Source organism: Vidua chalybeata, chromosome 1, assembly GCF_026979565.1.
Source record: "Vidua chalybeata isolate OUT-0048 chromosome 1, bVidCha1 merged haplotype, whole genome shotgun sequence".
NCBI lineage: Eukaryota > Metazoa > Chordata > Aves > Passeriformes > Viduidae > Vidua > Vidua chalybeata.
The window spans coordinates 8,041,042-8,047,476 of NC_071530.1; the positions used below are offsets into that span (position 1 = coordinate 8,041,042).

The 6,435-nt window shown below is 50.7% G+C and overlaps 2 long non-coding RNA genes across 2 annotated transcripts; one reads left to right on the forward strand and one right to left on the reverse strand.

Moving 5' to 3' along the window:
- Positions 1-3,217: 3,217 nt before the first annotated feature.
- On the reverse strand, positions 3,218-5,274 carry LOC128793201 (uncharacterized). The gene is made up of 2 exons (XR_008432684.1): positions 5,032-5,274; positions 3,218-4,920 (listed from the first exon to the last, which is right to left on the reverse strand). It is a non-coding gene; the product is annotated as an uncharacterized LOC128793201 (long non-coding RNA).
- A 119-nt stretch (positions 5,275-5,393) lies between these two features.
- Positions 5,394-6,435, forward strand: LOC128796974 (uncharacterized). Its single transcript, XR_008433960.1, has 2 exons — positions 5,394-5,593; positions 6,146-6,435. It is a non-coding gene; the product is annotated as an uncharacterized LOC128796974 (long non-coding RNA).

The window sequence follows — 6,435 nt, forward strand, 5'->3', positions numbered from 1 at the left end:
CACAGCAGTCCCATGGAGTTCGTTGCCACAGGAGAGCAGTAGTGTGTCACCTCACCTGCCAAAATCCCCAGACCAAACTTTCTCATCCCCAAAAAAAGCCCATTTCAGGCATCTAATTCATTGCTGGCAGCTCATGGGGTGGATGTAATGGGATAAACTCTGGTTCAGAACTGGGATGGGCTTGCAGGAGAGAGGATGATCATCTCTTCAGACCTCTGCAGCTGGTGCTGTGGTTTGCACACTCCCACTGCAGAGCTTTTCCTTTAGGCTTTTCTTCATTGAAAAAGAAAAAAAAAAACAGTCTTTGGCAAAAAAAGAAAAAAAGAAAAAAAAAAAAAAACAAAAAAAACCAAAACAGTCTTGTGGTTAATGTATCTTGTATCTCATCAGTGCAATTTTTTTCCTCTAGCTGTCATTAACCTGCCTATACTTGGTTGTGTGTTCTTGACTTAAAACCAATGAAGTCCAGAGTGAAAAGCCTGGGTTATTTCCTTGGAATTCCATAGACTCTATTCAAGTTCCCAGTAGGATATTCTAACCGGGAATTAACAGGAGTGTTTTTTCTTGTGACCAAGCAAGTCAAAGTCGGGTTTCAATGTGTAATAAAACCAAGATGATACCTACGGGACAAAGGGCAAGACACATCTTGAATTAGCATGGTGAGATTATCTGTAAGCATGTAGATTGAAAGGAAATGGCTCATACACATCCAATAGGAAGAAAATAATGATGTTCTGGTGTTGGGTTATGAAAACAACATGATCAAGAAAGACCCAGTGTGGTCTGGCCTCCTCTGAGCAGGAGGATGCAGGAGACAGGAGATGTGATCCAGGGCTTTTTAATCCCTTGATAAAATCTCTAAAAGGGATTTGGCACCAGAACACCGGGCTGCAGAGAAGGGTCATGCCGTGTGGCTTCAGCAAGAGGCACTCCCTCCTTCCCTCCTTTTCTCCTTCCCTCAATCTCTATGTCCCTCCATCAGTGTGTGTCCTTCCTTCCTTCCTTCCTTCCTTCCTTCCTTCCTTCCTTCCTTCCTTCCTTCCTTCCTTCCTTCCTTCCTTCCTTCCTTCCTTCCTTCCTTCCTTCCTTCCTTCCTTCCTTCCTTCCTTCCTTCCTTCCTTCCTTCCTTCCTTCCTTCCTTCCTTCCTTCCTTCCTTCCTTCCTTCCTTCCTTCCTTCCTTCCTTCCTTCCTTCCTTCCTTCCTTCCTTCCTTCCTTCCTTCCTTCCTTCCTTCCTTCCTTCCTTCCTTCCTTCCTTCCTTCCTTCCTTCCTTCCTTCCTTCCTTCCTTCCTTCCTTCCTTCCTTCCTTCCTTCCTTCCTTCCTTCCTTCCTTCCTTCCTTCCTTCCTTCCTTCCTTCCTTCCTTCCTTCCTTCCTTCCTTCCTTCCTTCCTTCCTTCCTTCCTTCCTTCCTTCCTTCCTTCCTTCCTTCCTTCCTTCCTTCCTTCCTTCCTTCCTTCCTTCCTTCCTTCCTTCCTTCCTTCCTTCCTTCCTTCCTTCCTTCCTTCCTTCCTTCCTTCCTTCCTTCCTTCCTTCCTTCCTTCCTTCCTTCCTTCCTTCCTTCCTTCCTCCCTCCCTCCCTCCCTCCCTCCCTCCCTCCCTCCCTCCCTCATGCCTCCATTCCTCCCTTTTTTTCCCCTCCTTTCATCCTTCCTCCCTCCTTCCATCCCTCCCTCCATCCTCCCTCCCTTCCTCCCCCCCAGCCTCCCTGGGTCTTTTCAAACAGGATCCCCCATTCAGAGGGGATTTCTCCACGCCAGGCCGATCAGGGGGATTAAAGAGCAATTAAACCTGATAAATTATCTGCCTGAAACATTTTTTCAAAGTGGCCACTGTGCTGGAGCAAAGTCCCTGTCGCTTCATTTCCCCTGTGAAGGGGGATCAGGGCACATCAAGCCCCGCTGACCCGCTGACCTCCGCCTGCGCCGGGCAGGGAGCAGCGCGGGACCCGCGCCGACACCGCGCTCCCCTGCACGCCCCACCGCAAGTGAAACCGGCCCCTCCGCCCCTTTTGGCAGGGCTTTAGCCTCTGGGAAGCGTCAGGGATGCCTCCCAGGCTGAGGCAAGCAAAGCGGGAGCGGGAGCAGCCTGCTTCCTTTAAGGCTAAACAAACAGCCTTTGCCTTCAAAGCTCACAGAAATCGTTGTCCTAATTTGTCTCCAATTTAATATTCTGCATCTGCTTTCGTGAAGACTCCAGGTATCTCTCACTTCAAACCTTTTCCAGCTTCTGCTTGGCTGCAGGAGCCAGAGTAGAGGGCTTTAATGGCAATTTGGAGCGTCCTAAGTTTGAATAAACCCCAGACCTACACCAGTCCTCAGGGGTGCTCCGAAAGGCACTGTGGTTTCTAACTGGGTGCTTTGAGCTAGTGTACAATCTCAGGCTGTTTTATCCACCCTTTCCCTCTGTACCCTCAGCCAAGGGTCCATAAAATTCCTGCTTTTATTTTCAGCCCTGTGCTGCTGCTCAACTCAGCTGCCATCAGGATCCATCTCCTCCCAGCTGATTGCCTGCTCTCAGCCGCAGCAGACCTGTGCCTGCTCCCATCATGGGTTTATCAGAGAAAGGGGTTCAGCCCCATGGAGCTACTCCAGATTTTGGGTGCTGTAATAAGAAGCAGAATTCAGCCCCTTAGACAAGATCTTTGATTTCTATAGGAAGGTTGAAGAACAGCATTTCTAGCCCTTGCATTTTTCTGGTTTTCTTTCACACACCTTCACTCCATTCATTAGAATAGGAAAAGATGCCACAAAAAAATCTAATGATGCCTAAGTGTCTTATATTAATGCATGTTACTGTTAATGCAATATAGTGCCCACCCAAAAAATCATGAAAACAAAGCAGCTCTGTGTGGGAGCACAATTCTGAGTACAGCCATGCAAAGTGGGGGAATATGCTTGTAAAGATGCTAATGCAGTGCTATGCAGCTGTATCCAGATTTTATATCCTTGCTGGAGCCCCCCATCTGGAAATCCACCCCTTGCCTCTCAAGTCCAGTTATTCAGAAAGAACTTTGATAAAAACTGGGATGCTGAACTCTTCAAACAACAAATCACTTTTCTCTGGCCTGTCTGCTCTACCAACAGCTTGAAAGTCTTGGGTCAAGTTACCCCTGAGCTTGTACACCCAGAATCAGCACATGACGAAGTTCTGCAAAGGCCACATCTAGATAAAGATGTTCCTTGCTGTTTGAGCTGATGGACACCTCAAAATATAGGCTGAAACTTTAAAAATGCACTTTTATTTGTCTGTATGCTAGGCCCTTCTGCTTTTACTTTCCCTACGTAGCCTAACATTAATTACCTGGCTGAAACATGCCTGCAAAGGGAAAACTATAAACTGGGAAAGACCTCCAGAAATGTGAGCTGGCTCTGAGGGCAGATCAGTACTAACGTGACCTGTGTGTCCTGTAGCATGTGTCAGCCCTGTGAACCATCCCACTGCTGGGGGGTTGCTTGGGAATAACCTGTGGATGGGTTGTCTGGCGCTGGAACAGGCTGCCCAGGGAAGTGCTGGAGACACCACTTCTGCAGGGATTTCAAGGACATGTGGATGTACCACTCGGGGGCAAGGTTTAGTGGTGGGCTTGGCAGTGCTGGGTTAACAATGGTTCTATTCAATGACCTCAGAGGTCTTTTCCAACTATTCTAGGGTTCTATGATTCTATGGGCTGAGAATGACTTCAGGAATATGTCCACAGCCAGTGAAAGAGAAAGATGAAGTCACTCACCCAAAGACATGAGAAATTCTGATCTGAAATGGAGATTTCATTCTGGAACTGTTCATCTCTTCCCTTTTCTGGCAGAGATGAAAAATGCCCATCCATTTTAGGTCATCCACACCCTGCTCACCCCTCTCCCTTCTGCCCAGAGTGCCTCTCCCTGCCCCAACACCCACTATCCGAGTTAACATCACAACATCCAGATGTGTAGCAGCCAGGAAAATCCAGCACTTTCTCATTTCTATCACCTGCACCCACATCTCATCTTCATCTTCCTCTCCTGGGAAACGTCTCCCCTCCCCATGCCCATACTCCTAGGCAGGGGCTTGCTGGATAACATAGCCATCATCACAATGCTCCTACCATTAGGCATAATAATGCTGCTCCTACTATAAGTGATTCATTAAATTGATTTCACAAGGAACTGCTATTCCTGCTCACAGCACCATCCGGAGCACACTAGGAGTGCATGGCGTTATTTACATTTGTTTGCCCGCACCAAGGCTGACTGTAACTCCATAAATATTTATAGAAGCAGTGTGTATCTACAATACCCAGTCAATTCTCAGTGAGTGCTGTGTGCTAGGCTTTCTGGTCTAGCATGTGGTTTTATATAAAACCGATGATGCAGAAAGGTAAGGGGAAAGGAAAAGACAAATTCCTGGTCCACATAAGCCGCTGGTGTTTGCCTGAGTGAGGGGAATCCACACCTCTGGGAGAGCTCCCGAGACAGCACAGTTTGCAGATGCTTCATGGCACATAAGTCCCTAAGTCCGGGGAGCTGTGGCCCGGCTCAGACGGGCGCAGGAGCCAGCTCTGCACAAGCTAACGCAGCGCCAGTGCCTGCGAGCCAAGGAGGGATGGATTTACTGTCCTCCAGCAGTTGCGGCAGGCAGAGTGCCAAGTGGTATCTCCAGTGAGCGCGGCTGGGCATTCGCTACCCAGGTTGCAGGGGGACGTTTACTGAATGACACTAATAAAACCCAAAAACAAAGCAGGCTAATGTCGGTAATTCCCTCGGACAATTTAAATGCACATATTTTAGGAGAGGAGCAGCCTCCCACACATCCATTCTCACACACGCTCTCTAAATACTGAGAACAATGTGGCCGCTGCACTTTGGAGAAGAAAGTGAGAATAGATTTGGGGCCTGGAAGTGCCAAGCAGAAGCCGCAGAGCCAAATGTCACAGAGCCGTGGGACTGCAGGAGAGAGCAGGAGAGACGGCGTGTGAGCATCCTCTCCGCAGAGGCACGGGGGGACAAAGCTCTCTGCTCAGGGTCACGGCAGCAAGTGGCCACCTCACTACTAACATTTGCCTCAAATGCTGCACACAGCAAACATCCTGGTCTTCCCCTGCAGCCCGAGCAGAATCGCCCCTGTATCCGCACCCAGGTTTCAAGGATAAGCACGCGGTGCTACTCTTGCAGTGCTGAATGGGCCCGGCAGACGCGGTCCCCTCTCCACCCTCATCCTCATGTGGAAGTATGGCCACAGCTCTCCTTCCAAATGTCCTTCCTGCAGGACATCTCTCCAGGGCTGCAGAGAAATGTCACGGCGGCTCCCCTGTGCTGGCAGTAGCCCAGGAGCAAGGGAGGTGTCACCATTGGCACCCTCCTGTGACATCGTGGCGATCACAAATTACTGGAGACGTCCTGAGCAGGGGAGACGGACAGTCAGGACCCAAATTCCAAACAGTGCCAAGATCAACATTTGCATCACTCTTGGGGTTGTTTGCATCCCTCTTAGCACTGGAAATGACATTTTCCATCCCTAATGAAACCAGGACTGTATGTCCTTTTCCCTGCTGCCCTGCAGAAACGGCCCCAGGCTCCTCCGCAGGACAGGGCTGGGCACAGCCCCAGTTTGAGACAGGTGAGGGGAGCGTTCCGTGCCCACCCAGAGGGGCAGGGGAACTGGCGAGGGGTCAGGAAGGCAGAGGGCACGCAGGGAGGATGCAGTCACCTTTGTTGGTGTTGACCCCGGAGCCCCGGCTTCTGTCCGTGCCTGAGGCCAGGCAGGGTGCCGCCTTTGTGGGGAGGCGAAGGGAAGTGCCCTCGCATCCCTCACGCTGACTTGCCTTCACCAGGGACCTTAATTCAGCAAAAACCGCAGCCGTCACGGATGGATGCGGAAGAGGGGAAGGGAGGGCTGGGGGTGATTGCTTCGGCAGTCCTTTTCCTTTCCATCGCTGTGCCCAGCTTCCTGCAAACAGACGGCAGTAGCAGCCTCAGGGAGGGGGCACGATGTCCTTCCCCAAGCCCCAGCACCCTGCATCCCACTGCCCTCTGTGTCCCACCGCCCGCCTGAGCTCTGGAGGGGCCGCTTCCCTGGCTGTGATGTTTCCTGTTGTATGACACAGGGAATGTGAGGGTTTAGGCATTGAAGGGAGGGATTTTACCTCTTTGCATCCACTCCTTTTGACAGCTGAAAGGTGCCTGTGTGGCACCAGGGACTGCCTGGAGCCCCGTGGCCTCCTCCAGTCCGGCCCCCAGCATCGACCCCTTCACTCGCCCCCTCCACCTCCCTTCGGCAGCTCTTCTCCCAGGTTTGGGGAGGCTCCAGCGCCGCTTTCGCTGCGAGGAGGAAAGATAGCTCCTTTAATCTCACCCCTAACCCCATGACCTTCCTCCCTTAAGGAGCTTTTCCCCTTCATGTCACTGCTTTTTAAAGCCTCCTTTACAAATAAAAGCAATTTCCTTTTGGAACTGTAGCTA